Here is a 17,202-nt window from a genome sequence, read left to right on the forward strand (position 1 = left end):
TGTCCCAGAAGTTAGGTTGCTTCTGTCTGTCCCGAAGCTGTGTAGCTTCTGTGGTCCACACTCTTGCTAGTGCAGACTGGAGCCCAAGCGAACCGGAGCAAAGATGGCTCTCCTTCTGCCTCAGGCCTTGAGACTCCTCCCGGGCGGACACCCCTCCTTGGGTGGGAAAGGTGCCGGGTGACTGGAGCCAGAAACTGGATCCTTCCCAGAAGCTGTGTCCCTTCTGCAGGCCGCCCCCTCCCTGGGAGTACATCGGAGCAAAGATGGCCCTCCTACCCGTTCAGGCCTTGAGACTGCTCCTGGGCAGACACCCCTGCTCATGCGGGAAAGGTGCCAGATGACTGGAACCAAAAATGGGATCTGTCCCAGAAGCTGTGAAGCTTCTCCAGGCTGCCCTCTCCCCGGCAGTGCACCAGAGCAAAGATGGCCCTCCTTCCAGGTCAGGCCTTGAGACTGCTCCCGGGTGGGCACCCCTCCTCAGGTGGGGAAGGTGCCGGGTGACTGGAACCAGAAATGGGATCTTTCCCAGAAGCTGTGTCCCTTCTGCAGGCCGCCCCCTCCCTGGCAGTGCACCAGAGCCTGGAATTATATTCTTAATTCCTCTTCAGATATAAAAAATGTTTTTAAGTTTTTGGAATATAAAATACAGTGTTTTGTCCCTCATCACTACTTTCTTTTCTGGTTACCTAATTTTTATGCACCCATATTTTGAGAATATTCTTTACATGTTCTCTGTGGTAATTATGGGAACTACCATAGAATATAATATAATAGTCTAACAACATAAAAATTGATTTTTACTTATATCCACTTAAGCTAAATTGCATACAAAACTCTACTTCTCTGCCCTTTCATGTCTTTTGTGATTGAAACAAACAAATTATAATTATACATTATGTAGCATTAACTTAAATTTATACTCATTTTCTGTATTTCTCTTTTAAACCTCTTAGTAAGTATGTTCACAACAAAAGTTATTACAGTATTAGCTTTTATGTTCAGCTTCACTCAAATTCTTAGGACATGGGCAGAATGAAATGACACTCCTGACCAGAATATTACCCAAATGGCCCCTAGCCCAGTACCAGATAGAGTCCCTGTTCACCTCTGAAACCCCATGGGCCATACTGCCGGTGTCCAAATTGTTCTCTGCCCAAATGCCACCAGAACAAAGCATTACATTTTCACTTACAGCATCCAGCCTAAAATTCCACACTGTTCTACATTCCTCATACAAACTTATTCCAAAGTCCTAAGTACCATATAGACAGCTTTATCACTGCAATGGCCGGGTTTCTCAGAACCAATTTTATCAGTTTCTTTTCTTGTTGCAGTAATCACATACTCTGACAACATCAACTTAAGGAAGGAAGGCTCCCTTTTAGCTCACAGTTTGAGGTCATGCTTTGTCACAGTAGGAAAGCCTAACTGATAGGAGCTTGAAATATCCATAGTCAGGGACAAATGAATACAGATTTCTGACAAGTGCCTTTCTCATTTTTATACACTCAGGACCAGGGAATGCTCCCATCCACAATTAACATAGGTCTTCCCATATCAATTAATACAATCAAGTTAATCACCCATAAGCATATCCAGAGGTTCATCTTTCAGGTTATTATATATTTTAACAAGTTGACAATTAATACTAACCATTACAACCATGTATTTATCTTTATTGGAAATCCTTATGACTTTACATGACTATGAGGTAATCCCTAGCATTATTTATTTTCTTTTCCTTTTTAAAAATGTCATTTAAAAAAATAAAATAAAAATGTCATTTATTCTCCCTATTGTCCTTTATGAGGGAACTTATAGAGCCCACCTCCAGCAGGAAGACAGGACATCAAGTGAGGGATGGGGTTGCCATCTCAGCAACACCTCTGACCCATAATTGTTCCTGTCTGAAAGAATTACAGGGATGGAAATGGAGAGGAGCCTGAGGAAAAGAAGGTCCAGCCACAGGCCCAAAGTGGGATCCAGCTCAAAGGGGGGTCCCAAGGCCTGACACTATTACTGAGGCTATGGAGTGCTCACAGAAAGGGACCTATCATAACTGCCCTGTGAAAGACCCAACAAGCAGCTGAAAGAGTCAGATGCAGATATTTACACCCAACCAATGGACAGAAGCAGATGGCCCCTGTTGTTGAATTAGGAAAGGCTAAAAGAAGCTGAGGAGAAGGTGGATCCTGTAGGAGGATCAGCAGTTTTAATTAATTTGGATCTCTAAGATCTTTCAAACACTGGACCACCAACCAGGCAGCATACAGCAGCTGATATGAAGCCCCCAACACACATACATACATCAGAGGACTTCTGGGTCTTTGTTCATTCAGAGAAGATGTACCTAATCCTCAAGAGACTGGAGATCCCAGGGAGTTTAGATATCAGGTGGGGTTTGGGGTGGGAACATCCACATGGAGATGGAGTGGGATAGGGAGGAGGTGTGGGACATAGAGCAGATGGAGAGCGGGGAATAGAATATGGAGTGTAAGAAATAAATTAAAAATAAAATAAATTTTAAAAAATTCATTTATTCACTTTACAACCCAATATTAGCCCTTCTCCTCCTACTACCCCCTCATGCAAGTTCTCCCCCCATTCCACCTTCCCCTTGGGGAAGTCCTCTCTGAGTGTCACCCTCACACTGACACCCCTACCCCCTAGTCCTGCACATCAAGTTGACACAGGACTAGGCACATCTTCTCCCACTGAGGCCAGATGAGTTGGTCCGTTTAGGGGTGTGGGATCCACAGGCAGTCAGGCAACAGGGTCAGGGACAGCCCCTGCTCCAGTTGTTGGTGGACCTACCTGAAGACCAAGCTGCTCATCTGTTACATATGTGCAGGGTCCTAAGTCCAGCCCAAGCTCACTCTGGTTGGTGATTCAGTCTCTGAGAATCCCCAAAGGTCCTGGTTAGTTGATTCTGTTGACCTTTCTGTGGAGTCTCTGTCCTCTTCGGATCCCTCAATCCTTCTCCCAACTCTTGGCAAGATGTTCCAAGCTCCACCTAATGCTTGGCTGTGGGTCTCTGCATCTCTCTCCATTGGTTGGATGGAGCCTCATAGAGGACAGTTATGCTAGGCTCCTGTCTGCAAGCACAATAGAGCATCATTAATAGTGTCAGCAATTGGTTCTTGCCCACAGGATGGATCTCAATTTGGGGCAGTCTTTGGTTGACCATTCCCTCTGTCTCTGCTCTATGTTTGTCCCTGCATATCTCATAGGCAGGACACAGTTTGGACAGAAGGTTTTATGAGTGGCTGCTGTCCTTATCCCTCCACTAGGAGTCATGCCTAGCTACAGGAAGTGGCCACTTCAGGATCCATATATCCCACTGCCAGGAGTCTCAGCTAGAGTCACCTTCATAGACCCTCTGGGGCCTTTCCCCACCCCAGGTCTTTGGCAACCTGGAGTCCCTTTCACATGTCTTGAAGGTTGAGTCTACAGGCAATAAATTCCACTTGCTATTGCTTAGCTGGGAATGTATGTACCTTAAATTCGCTGATCTTGTTTTTTCCCCTTTGTTTTAGGGTATGTGAATTGGGAAAGTCCCTCTTCATAGTTCTGGCTTCCCTGGTGTTGTCTGTGTACCTCTCTGTTTAAGAAGGCCAGCTTAAACTCATGTCAGTCTTCTTGCCTCAGTCTCCAGAGTCCCAGAGTTAAAGGTATGCACAACTATACCCAGTTTTTCTTAAGTAATAATATATCAACAAGGAGATGGAGTGAAATTCTACAGGCCTACATTCCTCATAGACTCTGTGATAGATACTAAAGTATTTCAGATTGGTTTTATATTTCTTATAATGTAGATCAATTGATCATGAAAAATCCTCCAAAGGGGCATTGGAAGATGGCTCAGTGTGGGAAGGTGACCTGTGCACAGACAGCCTGGACTCCAGTCGAGCACAGGCCTGGAACCCCGGAGACCTGGTGGGCAGTGACTTCTGCCTTCTTGGGAAGGTTGGAGTTCAGACCTGCCTCCTGGGCCCCTGGCTCCTGTTGCAGCCTCCCACAGCTCCCTGCAGAGAGGTGTGTGGCCACCTCTCAGTCACCCAGGTGACCAAATCTCCTGGTATTCTGTCTGGACTCCACCCCCACAGTTACCTGGCAACAGTCAGGTATGCTCCTCCCCACAGATACCTAGCAACAGCCAGGTAACCCAAACCCACTATAAAAGGAGCTGCTTGCTCCCTCCTTGCTCTCTTACCTCTTATTTTCTTGCCCCCTTGCCCCCTTGCCCCCTTGCCCCCTTGCCCCCTTGCCCCCTTGCTCCCTGCTCTTAGATTTCCAACTCCTTTCAGCATTGTTAGCTGCAATACACTTCTTCTTTGAACTGTTTTCANCTTGCCCCCTTGCCCCCTTGCCCCCTTGCTCCCTTGCTCCCTGCTCTTAGATTTCCAACTCCTTTCAGCATTGTTAGCTGCAATACACTTCTTCTTTGAACTGTTTTCACTCCCTGTTAGTAGCTTTATTTAGCAGTTATCCCATGGCTCTAGCATCTCCAGAATCTTGGGTCTCCAACACAATCCAGGCTTCACTTTTACAACTTTACACAATAGATTCTCTAGACTTCCTTGCAGGGACACCCTTGCCACATGCCTGGCCGCAGTCTGTTTTCCTTAGTTGCGGAGGGAGATTCCATAATACTTTCCTTCTAATCTTGACTCTAAAGCCAAAACCATGTGACTGAAGCTGCCAGGTTCTGCTGCTTGCTGGAACTGGACCATGGCCCCTCTTTCCAATTGCATCTTCACCAGCTTTCTGGTTTCCATGGTTTCCTTCCCTGACTATGCTTGGCTGTCCTGAAACAATCTCTGTGGACCAGGCTGGCCTTGAATTTGGAGATCTGCCTGACTCTACCTCCATAGCTCTGAAATTAAAGGCATGTAAAACCATACCCGGCCCTACATTTTTCTTTAACTCCTTTTCATAACAGGGTCAGATCTTGCCCTGAGGTCACCACTCTCTTTATTCCATTTGACACCACTCCCATTATCCATTTAGTATTAAACTTTTCTTTAATCAGTTTATCTCTTTGAACATAGGACGTAGCTCCATTCCATGTCCTGGTACTCCCTTTCTCCTCAAATGCTACATTTTACACTTTTCCATGCTCAGGTTATTCATTTTTATGATAGATCTGCCTAAGAGTGAACAACCAATAACCACACACCAGAGTCCATACTAGGCTGTTTGCAGATTTCCTCTGCCAATGCAAATAATCAGAAAATCTTCAATTTGCCTTCAGGAAGACTTTTCTGACAGGAAAGAAGTAAAGCAGCCACATTCTTTATCAAAGGATCACCAAGAATGGTCTCTAGGGCACATACTAACATTCTTCTCCTCTGGATCATGTGAGCCAGGCCCCCACAGTCCAAATCACCCTCACCACCACCACTGTCTTTCTTGTTCCTAGTAGTATGCCCCATTAAGCAGCTCTTAATGCATTCCACTGCTTTCCTAACCCATAGTTCCAAAGTCCACATTCCTCCAAACAAAGACATGACTGGCCTATCATATCAATACCTGACCCCTGGTACCAATTTCTATCTTAGGGTATCTATTGCTGTGAAGAGATGCCATGACCACAGCAACTCTTGTAAAGGAAAACATTTAATTTTCATTGGAGCTGACTTACAGTTCAGACGTTTAGCCCATTATCATCACAACAGGAAATATGGTGATGTGTAAGGAGACATGGTACTAGAGACGTAGCTGAGAATTGTACATCTGTATTGGAAGGCAGCAAGAAGAGACAGTGTCACAGTGGACCTGGCTTGAACATATGAGATATCATAATCTGCCCCTAGTGACACACTTCCTCCAAAAAGACCACACCTACTCCAACAGTGCCACACCTCCTAATAGGGCCATTTTCTGTGAGCCAAGCATGAGCAATTCCTATTGAAACCATCACAACACTAAACAAAGAATTGCATGTTTAATTTTTTTTAAATAAGAGGAAAAAATTAAAGTAAGAAAGGTTGTTTCAGATGTACAACCACAGGATCTAAGGAGTGAAAAGAACCTTAGAGATTTAAACAAGGATAGCATTCAAATAAAGTCAAGTATCTATTATTTAATCTTCCTTTTAAAAATATCATTTTAAGAGAACCCTGAACATTAAACATACAACACAGCATGCATCCTTGTTCAAGCACTCCAAAAATAGTCTAAATAGATAGTTCATGGCTTTGTGCCAGGATCTTGTCTTTTTAGAATAGAAATTTAAGATAAGAAACACTTGTGATTCTAATTTCTCAGCGAAGAGAGCCTCTCTATCTCACTCCAATAATGCAGTGGTTCCCTAGGGTTGGCAGCCTGGGGATTTCACAAAAGGCTGAAAATCTGTATAGCTGATAAAGTCATGGCCACCTGATCTAGTTTTCTTTGGCCTTTGGAACTTTCATACCACTCCACCACCACCCCTTTACAAAGAAATTCTTATTTTAAAAATCTTGACAAGAAACAAAAATTGCTAGTTTCCCTCTCATCTCCAAAAAGGAACACCTCCTATTCCAAGGTATACAGAAGAGGCAAACTTGGTGCTTTGATTTTTCTTAAATGAAGCAAATGTTTGTTGTTCTACTTTGCAGGCAGCACATGCTGCAGGACACTGAGAGATGTGCAATAAACACACGTTTTGGTCATTCCAGACCAAAATCATTTGGGAAACAAGATGTAAACAGGGGTGTTCTTCTTTAAAGCTTTTAAGTTTGTTCTTGACATTGCCAAAGATCGCTGTGGTATGTGACTTCCTTTATGAAGTTTGTGGTGTACCTTCTCAGCATCCTACCATTTCTGCTCACTTTCATTGCCAGCACTAACAGTTGCTTTTCTTTTCAGTTAATTAAAAAAAAAATGCTTGGTCACAGGGGAGAAAGTTGTTCTGATTTCATAAGAGCTCTTGCTCTGAGCTATAAAAGCTACTGGATTAGCAAGGTTCAACAAGCCTAAGTCCATGGATGTCTTACTCTACATAGCAGCCTGCTAGGAAACAAAGTTCAAATACATGCCTCTGCCAAATTGCAAATCACCGCAGTCCATAAACATCTTGAGTTTCTCCTAAACATTTGAATCAGAACTATTAAGGCCCTACCATAGGTACCAAATGTTTACAAAGGACTGGACTGGTGCAAGACATGGTGGTATAGGCTTGGAAAGCTAGCACTCAGAAGATATAAAATCAAAAGTTCATGCTTGATCATTGTGGTGGTTTGGATATCCTTGGCCCAGGGAGTGACACTATTTGGAGGTGTGACCTTGTTGGAGTAGGTGTGTCACTGTGGGTGTGAGCTTTAAAATCCTCATCCTAGCTGCCTTGAAGCTAGACTACATTGAACAGCTAAACCAGAAGCTAGCAAAGTGCCATTTAACAGCATTAATGGTTATGAATTGCACATGAATGCATATGAATATCAGGCTGAGGGAATAGAGTGATTGCCCCATGTTTCATCCCCAACAATAGAAAAATGGAGTATGGTGGTATATATCTGTAATCCCAACACACAGGAGTTTCAAGGTCATCCTTAACAATTCAGCAAGTTCATGTAGCAGAGGATGGCCTAGTTGGCCATCAATGGGAGGAGAGGCCCTTGGTATTGCAAAGATCATATGCCCCAGTACAGGGGAATGCCAGGACCAGGAACCAGGAGTGGGTGGGTTGGGGAGCAGGGTGGGGGAGGGTATAGGGGGCTTTGGGGATAGCATTTGAAGTGTAAAGGAAGAAAATATCTTTAAAAAATACAGCAAGTTCAATGCCAGCCTGACTTATATAACAATTTTTCTAATATATATCTATAGCTATATTTTTATGAATAGTTATATTAGATATGTCTAATAGATAGGTTAGATATATATCATATATATGTAATACACACACACACACACACACACACACACACACACACACACATGCCTGGCATGATGACTCACACTTTAATCTCAGTACTTAGGAGGCAGAGGCAGAGGCAGGTGGATCTCTGTGAGTTCCAGGGTATTCATCCAGCTCTATATACTACTTAGTGAATTCCAGGCCCATCAGATTTGCATATTGAGATCTTATCTTTTAAAAAGTATGTACACCTACACATGCACACACAAACACAATACACACACACTCACTCACACACACACACACACACACACACACACACACACACACACGCATATATTTGACTCCTTTTTACAAACACAGCATATAGATCCTAGAGAGAGGAAGGCATATATAGTCTTTGCTCATAGCGAGCCACTCCAAAATTACTTTCTTAGTCTCTAGTAGATATGTGCCACAAGTTGTAGAGATTAAAATGCTGTCACACTTAACACTACGTACGCTTCATTTAATAAATAGAATACATATTCAGCAAGGTTGTGTTTTGTTAAAATTTTACATGGACTGCCACTCAGTGGCCATTTGGAGAAATACTCAGAAGAGAGCCTGCTGCTTTGATCAACTTCCCTTCTGTTTTAGAAATGGCCATTCTTTTTGGCTGTAACCATGCTGAAATCCAAGTAAGGCATGATACTGAATTTTAAGCAGAGAACATTCTTTAAGTCCTTTGCAACTATCTGCCTCTCTGATATATTTATTTAAAATCCTCATGGTGAATATCCCCCAAAGGTTTTCAAAGAGTTTAGAGGATCCTACTGTATTTTATCCTCAGGGTCCTCTCTAAAAGGAGATAGTGGCCCAGGCATTGCTCCAAGTTTAAAGCCAGCCTGTTTTGAAAGCAGGAGTTCCAGGCCAGCCTGAGTTGTAGTGTGAAGCATTCTCCCTAAAACCAAGTAAACAAGGTGAAGGGATCACCACAAGGTTCCACCTCTTCCTGAAGGGCTATGGGCAGTCAAGGCACACACACACACACACACACACACACACACACACACACACACACACACACACACAATTTCAAATAAAATAAATATTGTAAAACAAAGACAGAAAAGATTCTCTAAACACCTGTGTGCTCCTTCATCTCCTTCTTGAACAACTTTATGTGATTATGTTTGGCATCCTCTTATCAGCCTATCTCTACTTACACTCCACTGCTCCTTACCCTGGAGGGAAAGCAACCCTTCAATAAGATACAAGTCTTTTTTATTTTTATTAACTATTTGGAAAATTTCCATCATGAACCCTGATCATACTCTCTTCACAATCCTCGTCACCCCTATCATCCAACCCCCCCCAAACAAGAAGGAGGAGGAAGATGAGAGGAGGAAGATGAGAGGAGGAAGATGAGAGGAGGAAGATGAGAGGAGGAGGAGGAGGAGGAGGAGGAAGAGGAAGAGGAGGAAAAGTCCAATTTGTGTTGCCCATATACTCACAAAAACTTCTGGTGGCCAGCCCCTTTAAAAAAAACCTGAGTTCTTCCTAACACATACCCCCACTTGAAGCCCATCAATTGTGGAGAGCTATAATTGAGTTCAGCATCCTTATCACAATTTTAAGAGGTCTTTTTGATGGCTTTCTGTGTAGGCTGTTACCTTTTTTATGGGGGTGGGCATGGTGTTGGGGTAGGTGCTGTCACAGAAACCTTCTATGCCTTCTGTGTCCCTCTTTTTCAACTGTGAGTCTGTAGTCATCAATACCACATCAAAAGTAGCTTCCTTGCTCTTCAGTCAACAAAAGCTCAGAATTACACGTGGTTTCTAGAGACAGCACAGACCACTGATATCCACATGATCTTCAGTGTCTGTATATGCTATGGACCTCAGCTGGTGTCTGGTGGCAATACAGATCACAGACATCAACGTGACCCTCTGCTAGAGGGGAACACTGAGTGGCAGAAGAAAATATTCTACAATGATAACTTAATAAAAAAATCTCTTCAGTAGTTTTTAAAACTCAGAAGTTTTTAAAGTATGCTTTATCTCACTTTATTGTAATAAAAAGGCTTTTAAAGCTACATTTTATTGCTGACATTGGAACATAGCAATGCTCATTTTATTTTAGGAGTTTCCCAAAGTTTGAGAGTGAAATTTACAACCACCAACCATAATTTTATGACTTTCAATGATTTCATGTCTCAGAATAAAATAAGATATTTCAGTAAATTTTACAATATTCTCCCATCATTTGAACTCCTGTCCCCTTTTGGATCTTATTTCCTGCCGCCATCCCTCGCAGATCCAGCTATAGTGACTGATAAACCTGGACCACCTTCCCCTCCTAGTTTCATGCCTTTCTTCTTGGCTTCCATGACACATTCCCATCAGTGCTTTACCTTATCACCTCATTTGAGTATGGGCATCACAACCCTCTACATTGCTTCCCAGCATCCGATCTAGAAAACTTACTACACAGTCTGATGCTACTGATTTTGCTCATTGGTTGCTTGCCTACTGCCTTACCTATAGAAAGTAAATTACAGGGATCAGGGAGTCTTGTCTGGTTTTATAGAGCTACATTCTCAGTGCCTTGAATAGTGTGTGCAGCAGATAGTACACTTAGCAAACAGTAATTAAATGGAGACACAAACGAAGTGAGAAAAAAAAACAAGAAACCTATTTTATGTGTATAAGGAACATTTTCTTCTCATTTTGCCTCAAATGAACACTCGTCTGATGTCAATAATCTGATGAATCTCTTTACAAGTTATTTTGTGAACTCTGCTTAATCTTTGATGCCAAGCCTGTGACAGTTTCCCTGTCTCTTACACCCTTTGATTAAATTTATCACTTGATCTATGATCCCCCAGCACATGTATATGTTCAGCTTTCAGTGTTCATCATTCTACAGTATTATAATAAAAATAATCAGCAAATTCATTATGATTATTATGACTAGTCATATTAATTTATATTTTATTTATACATAAGGGCCTCTAGACTACACCTATAATCCCTGAACTTGGGGATCCGAGGCAGGGGCATCGGGATTTGGAGGCCAGACTGGGCTGTATAACAAGACCTTGTAAAATAAATAAATGAATAAATGAATAAATAAATAAATAAATAAATAAATAATCAAATACATACATACATACATACATACATAAATACATACAACGCTGTCCTAATTGGAGTATAGCAGCTCACACCTGTAATCCCAGCATTTGGGAAGCAGAGGTTAAGTGGCTCACTGTGAGACCAGCTGGAGGTCCATAGCGAGTGCTAGGTCAGTCTGAGCTACAGAGGATCCTCTGAGAGGCTACCTGTGCTGAGCATCTACACTTGGATTACCCGTATTGGCAGCACCAAGTAGACTCCATGGATTTAACAAAAAGGAAGAGAACACATGAGACTGGGAAGGGATAGTGGGGAGGGGGATCTGCAGGGAGGCAATAAAGGGTAGACTTAACCCATACACATTATATATACGGATGAAATTCTCAAACAATAAAAAATTTTAAGTCAGGAAAAAAAAAAAGAAGGAAAGAAAGCTGTCTCAGTTTCCCTTCTACCCACTAAGCTATTCCAACCACAATACTATGCTTAGATTATATTTGATAAATGAATGAATCATTAAATAAATTAATATGTGACTCAATAAAAGAGGATAAAACCTTGTTAGTATAGTAGTTCTCTATATGCTAAACATCCTTTTGACTATTACAATGAACTACTATGCTGGCTGCGGTCTTTTCAGACTTGCAACAGCCTGTTTCCTGGACCACCCATGATACTAGTTCCATTTTATTACACTCTGTTATCGGTACAAAATACACAGAAACGGTTCTCCCAGTAGTAAGGATGATTCGTAAGCAGTTTCTCTCCTTTGAATATACTTTATACTCTTTAGCATACTTATTTATTGGTAAGGTGGGGCACGGTGCACATGTAGAAGTCAGAGAAAAACTTGTAAGAGACAATTCTCTTTCCACCATGTGATTCTCTAACACTGAACTCGGAAACCATCTTACCAGCCCTTGAATGCGCTTTATAAAGAGACAGTCCATGGACTTTGTTTTCCTGAGGGCAAGTTTTCGGGTTTTTTTTCTCCTGCCAACGTAATACTTTTATTAATTATTTGGGAATTTCATACTATGAGCTCTATCCCACTCACTTTCCATTCCTTCTAGGTCCATACTTCAACTGCTGTGCCCCCACCAAGTCCAATTTATGGTGCCCATATACTCATTAGAGCATGATCAAACCCCCAGTGGCCAGCCTTTTAAAGAAAACTTAGTCCTTCTCCATCACCCCACCCCACCCCTGGCCAGAAGCCATCAACTGGGAAGAGTTACAATTCAGCATCCCTACCATAATTTTTAAGGACAATCTTCAATAGCTTCCTGTCTGGGCTTTTTCTTTTTGTGTTTGTGTGCGAGGAGATGGGATTGTCACAGAAGTCTTCAATGCCTCTCTTGTTTTAAGTTATGAGTGTGCAATCATCGCTATCACTGCAAAAGAAGTTTCCATGCTATAGCATGCGGCAGCAGCATGGATCGCAGACACCAATATGATCTCCAGTGGCAGCATGGATCATGAACAGCACCATGGTCTCTGGCAGCAGCACAGACCACAAAAGTCTTTCAAGCAGACCAAATCCAGAAAATGAACCATTCTCCATGACAGATATTTTGTTGTTACTCCGAGTCAGAGTGATGGTGCGGTGTGTTGGGGACAGGGCCTGCATGAGCTCCAGGATGCTTTACAGCACCCTTCCTGGTACCTGGGCATGACCACAGTGTTTAAGGCCTATAGGCAGCTGAGGCCCTCTAGCTCTCCTCCCCCTGGCGAATAAGCAATGTGGGCAGTATCAGCAACAATTACTTTGTGCTCCTAGCCAGTCCTGGGCTAGGCAGACCCGGTGGTGGCCCAAACTTCCTGGCAGCCCAAGGACTGACCCTACTCAGCAATGAATGACATGCTCCTTTGTGCCCACAGTGTCTCCAGTTCTGCTTCTCTCTCCTTAGTCCACCACTCTATTCTGCCATCTTTCCCATCTCTGTCTTGCATATTCACTGAGCTGTGTGTCACACAGTAGATTACTTCTCCCCAGCAACTTTACATGCAAATACTTATTGCAGTGAGTATTTGATCTGGCTCAAGGTTTCTGAAGCATCGTCATGAATACCAGAATATCTCTGAGACTCATCTTGGATATCCTGCTGTTGCCCAGAGTCATGGTGAGGTGTGCAGCTGAGAGGTGTGCCTGGGTCAGAACCCTTGAGAGCTCTTGGCCTCTGTGAACCGCTCTGGCTCTGCCCTCAACACCAGCACTCCAGGCGCAACCATAGTCATGACATAGTTCTACTTCTCTCCGCTCTGTTCAGACATCTTTTTTTTTTCCAGTCCCGTGAAGCCACTTTTAGAAAACATCTTCCCACAGTACTTGCCTTTTCTAGTTGTTCCAGAGTTACTGCATGTTCTGTCTGTGTTCCACCACCGAGTTTCGCCTTGAAGCCTCCATCGATCTTTCCCCACAGATGTCTGCATGGCTCCTCAGCACGAGTCATAGGCTTCAGATTCTGGTGACTACTGCCATCTTGAATCTGGCAAGTTTTCTTGATTCAATAGTCCTCTCATATGTTGTATTCCTAACTCTAACCAGATAATTTGTCATTTTGAGCCTACTGTTGCAAGAAACTTGGAGATTTTGGCGAACACTGCATATAAAGTTATCTTTCTGTTAGTAATAGTCCGTAAGAAATTTCGTCTTAGAACAGGATACCAAGCCCTCCATATTAGGTCTCATTGCTCCCTGAGAATATTATGTTCAAAATCAAGTTGCCTGGGGTGACTGCAGTTCTGGATATCCTCTGAAGCCTGTTATAGTTTAGATGAATGTACCTTCCCAAAGGTCCATATGTAATGGCTTGATCCCCAAGGTGGCTATAGTAGGATCTGCAATGTAGTGACATTGCCACTGTGCCCAAACCACTCACAGATACAAAATGTAATATCTCAAAGCTGAGTCCAACTGACACAGGTTGGTAACTAAAAAGGCTTTCAATGGCCTTAAATGACCACATCCAGTGGAACGGCGTCTTTCTAGTCAGAAACCATGCACCTACTCCTGACAGGGACGAAATTCAAGCAGCAGCACCTCCAACCAGCAGGTCATACAAAACAGATTGAATCTGAAAGTGAAACTTGCTTCCTTAAAGTGAAAGAACACTGTAATACCAATAGCAAACTATCCCTAATGAGTTTTAGAAGAAGCAGCAGCAACGCTGATTAATATCGTTCCATGGGCTCTTGCAGGCTGGTAATGTAGCCATATCTCCATGCTTAAACTCACTAAAGCTTTGTCAGATGGCATCAGCAAGAAAATAAAAAAGATGTGAACTTGGGTTATTGAGCTGGCTCAGCAGTTAAAGGTGGCTGTCCACAAGCCTGCCAATGTAAGGAGTTTGATCCCCAGGAGTCCCACTGCAGAGGGAGAGAACCTATTCCTGCAAGTTGTCCTCTAACATGTACATGCACACTGTGACACACACACACACACACACACACACACACACACACACACACACACTCCAAGTAAATATAACTTTTTAAATAATGTGAACTCCTGAAAGGCAGCAAAGCTGATCCACTACCAGTACCTCGTGGTAGACATGTGAAAAGTTTAGGTAGATAAAGCCAATAGAAAGTTCTGCCTCCTATGGCAGATGCCAACAAGAGCTTGCTGACAGGAGACTGATATAGCTGTCTCCTGAGAGGCTCTGCCAGTGCCTGGCAAATACAGAGGTGGATGCTTACAGTCATCCATTGGACAGAGTACAGGGTCCCCGATGAAGGAGATAGAGAAAGTACCCAAGGAGCTGAAGGGGTTTGCAGCCCCCTAGGAGGACCAACAGTATGAATGAACCAGTATCACCAGAGCTCCCTGGGACTAAACCACCACCCAAAGAAAACACATGGTGGGGCTCATGGCTCCAGCTGCATATGTAGCAGAGGATGGTCTAGTCAGTCATCAATGGGAGGAGAGGCCCTTGGTCCTGTGAAGGCTCTATGCCCCAGTATAGGGGAATGCCAGGGCCAGGAAGCAGGAGTGGGTGGGTTGGGGAGCAGTGGAAGGGGTAAGAGGATAGAAGATTTTCGGAGGGGAAACTAGAAAAGGGGATAACATTTGAAGTGTAAATAAAGAAAATATCTAATAAAAAGAAAGAAAGTTGTCTCACAGATGAATGGGAGTTAGGTTCACTTAGAACTGAACTAAAACAAGTAAGGGTTGTTTCAAACCATGTCTTCTAGTCTCGGCTGAGTGAAAACAAATAGCATCAAGAAGCCTACTCCAAGAGGGAATAGATGGCCCTGTAACAATATCTACTAATTAAATTCAACTTGGTGAGCTTTAGCTCCCATGTGACTTAATTTGTATTGTCTCGGTATTGATTTGTGGCCAGAGTTAAGCATAGCTCTCTTAACAGCAAGCACATTTTGAAGTGCCACCCACAAGTAGGAAAACATGCAAATGTGATGTCTTCTAAAGTGTTGTGGTCCCACAGTGGAATGGTCTATGGCTATTAGAGATGACAAGAATGTAGTCTGTGTTGATCTACGTAAATGTGTATGTACAATTATGCTAAGTGAAGCCGTGTGTACATATTGATTGAAGGCCTGCAGGAATCTAGCCTGAACATCAGCTGAGATCATAAACCTGCGGTGACACAAATAGAAACGAATGGGCATTAGGTTATGAATTATTCTCTTTCTTCCAGGAAGTTTGGTTAAGCTCACAATGAGAATAAATGAAAAGGAAAACAACAATAAACAAATAAACAAAGAGAAAGAAACATTGCTGTGTGCCCAGGTCAGTGTAACAGAGAAACACTGAAATCTGAGTCCATCAACTCCAGAAAGGGAACAAACAATAGCAGGATGACAGTGACAGGAACAGACCTGCCTTGATACTGGTAGTGACTGACCCAGGTGAAGTTTTCATGATACTGTAGGTTGACTGGTGGCTTTCAGGGAGTGTACGCTCTGTCTGTAGCATTCCCATTCAGAGGAGTCTGCTGCCTTTTCTTTGTCTCTGGAGAAGAGAATGGAGGTCCTCCTGGGGGTGTTGAGGCAACTGTGAGATCTAGAAGACCAGAGACTCAGAGATGCTGTGACAAAGCAGATCATTTCCCTGGACTTCCTCATATGCAGGCTATAGGGATAGCAGGCAAGGCTTCATTCCAACTAGCTCGGGAAGGCTAACTGGCTGAATGGGTGCAAAGGCATGCAGCACTTGTTTGCAGCTTTTGCTGCTGCTTTATGCATCTCTGGGCCATTCTCTTCTTCTGAATCTTTAGCAGAAGAAAAAGATGGAAGCCATTGTACTTCCCATGGCTGGGTTGTACCTTCTTCACCCAGGCTGTCCGGCAGTGGTAGCACTGTGGGGAACCCTGAACAATTCACCTCTGTTAGGCTAGCAATAAATAAGGTCTACGTGGTTTTCCCAGGGCAGACCTTGCCAGATCCTTCAGGCATTTTATCTAAAGGTTGAACTTTGCTAATTAAATGGAGAAGTTATGCTGGTATTGGAGGAAGTTCATATCAAATCGGCATGCCCTTTCCCTTGCTTGTGGCTTAGACTGTCTACTGGCATGAGACTCCCCTGCCTCCCCAAATTCCTAATACTCAGGACTGTTGTGCTCTGCTGGAATGAGAATCTGCTCAAGCACACATACCACTCATACGTGACTCTCAGGACCAAAATGTCATAGGTGTTAGATTGACACTTCATCAGCAGCTGTGAGGTCATCTGGAGGAACTGTTGTCTTCTTAGAAGAATGTCTCTGGCCTCTGTAGATATACAGTAATAGGGCTACTGTCTTCTAAACACCATCTTCAGGAATGATGCCAGCAGTGAAGAAAGAGAGGGTACAATGGGATCTATGACATGGTGTGGAGGAGACTAATGTAACATCTGTCAAGCTGCAGCTGTTTCCCTTATGAAACTGTGTTCATAGAAACAAAATACCTCTCCATTGAAGGACCACTGTGACACACAAATACAATCAAGGTGGCTCAAGGGTATCACTGCACTGTGCCACAGCTGAGATCTTGATGCTGTGGCTCTCTCCCTTATCTGGTCAGATGTGGACTGGGAGCAAAGAGGTGGGAACTTCAACCAAGGGCTTGCTTTTATAGATGTAAATTCAGGAAGTGCCTGACCAGTGTTAATCCAAAGACACAAAAAGAAATGTAATGACTCTACATAGACACTTGTATTGCATGCTTGTGCACAGCTCATGGGAGCCTCTGAACGGGATGATAAAATGAAGGACATTCCAAGATGACAGTGCCTGG

The 17,202-nt window shown here is 43.2% G+C and overlaps 1 long non-coding RNA gene across 1 annotated transcript in view; it reads right to left on the reverse strand.

Moving 5' to 3' along the window:
- Nucleotides 1-849, reverse strand: part of LOC110313332 — a 16,936-nt gene extending 16,087 nt beyond the window's left edge. The window contains exon 1 of the long non-coding RNA XR_002380100.1: nt 840-849. This is a non-coding gene — a long non-coding RNA (uncharacterized LOC110313332). The remainder of the gene's footprint in view (nt 1-839) is intronic.
- Nucleotides 850-17,202: the final 16,353 nt, after the last annotated feature.

The sequence above is a fragment of the Mus pahari genome, chromosome X (assembly GCF_900095145.1).
Source record: "Mus pahari chromosome X, PAHARI_EIJ_v1.1, whole genome shotgun sequence".
In the NCBI taxonomy this organism is placed as follows: domain Eukaryota; kingdom Metazoa; phylum Chordata; class Mammalia; order Rodentia; family Muridae; genus Mus; species Mus pahari.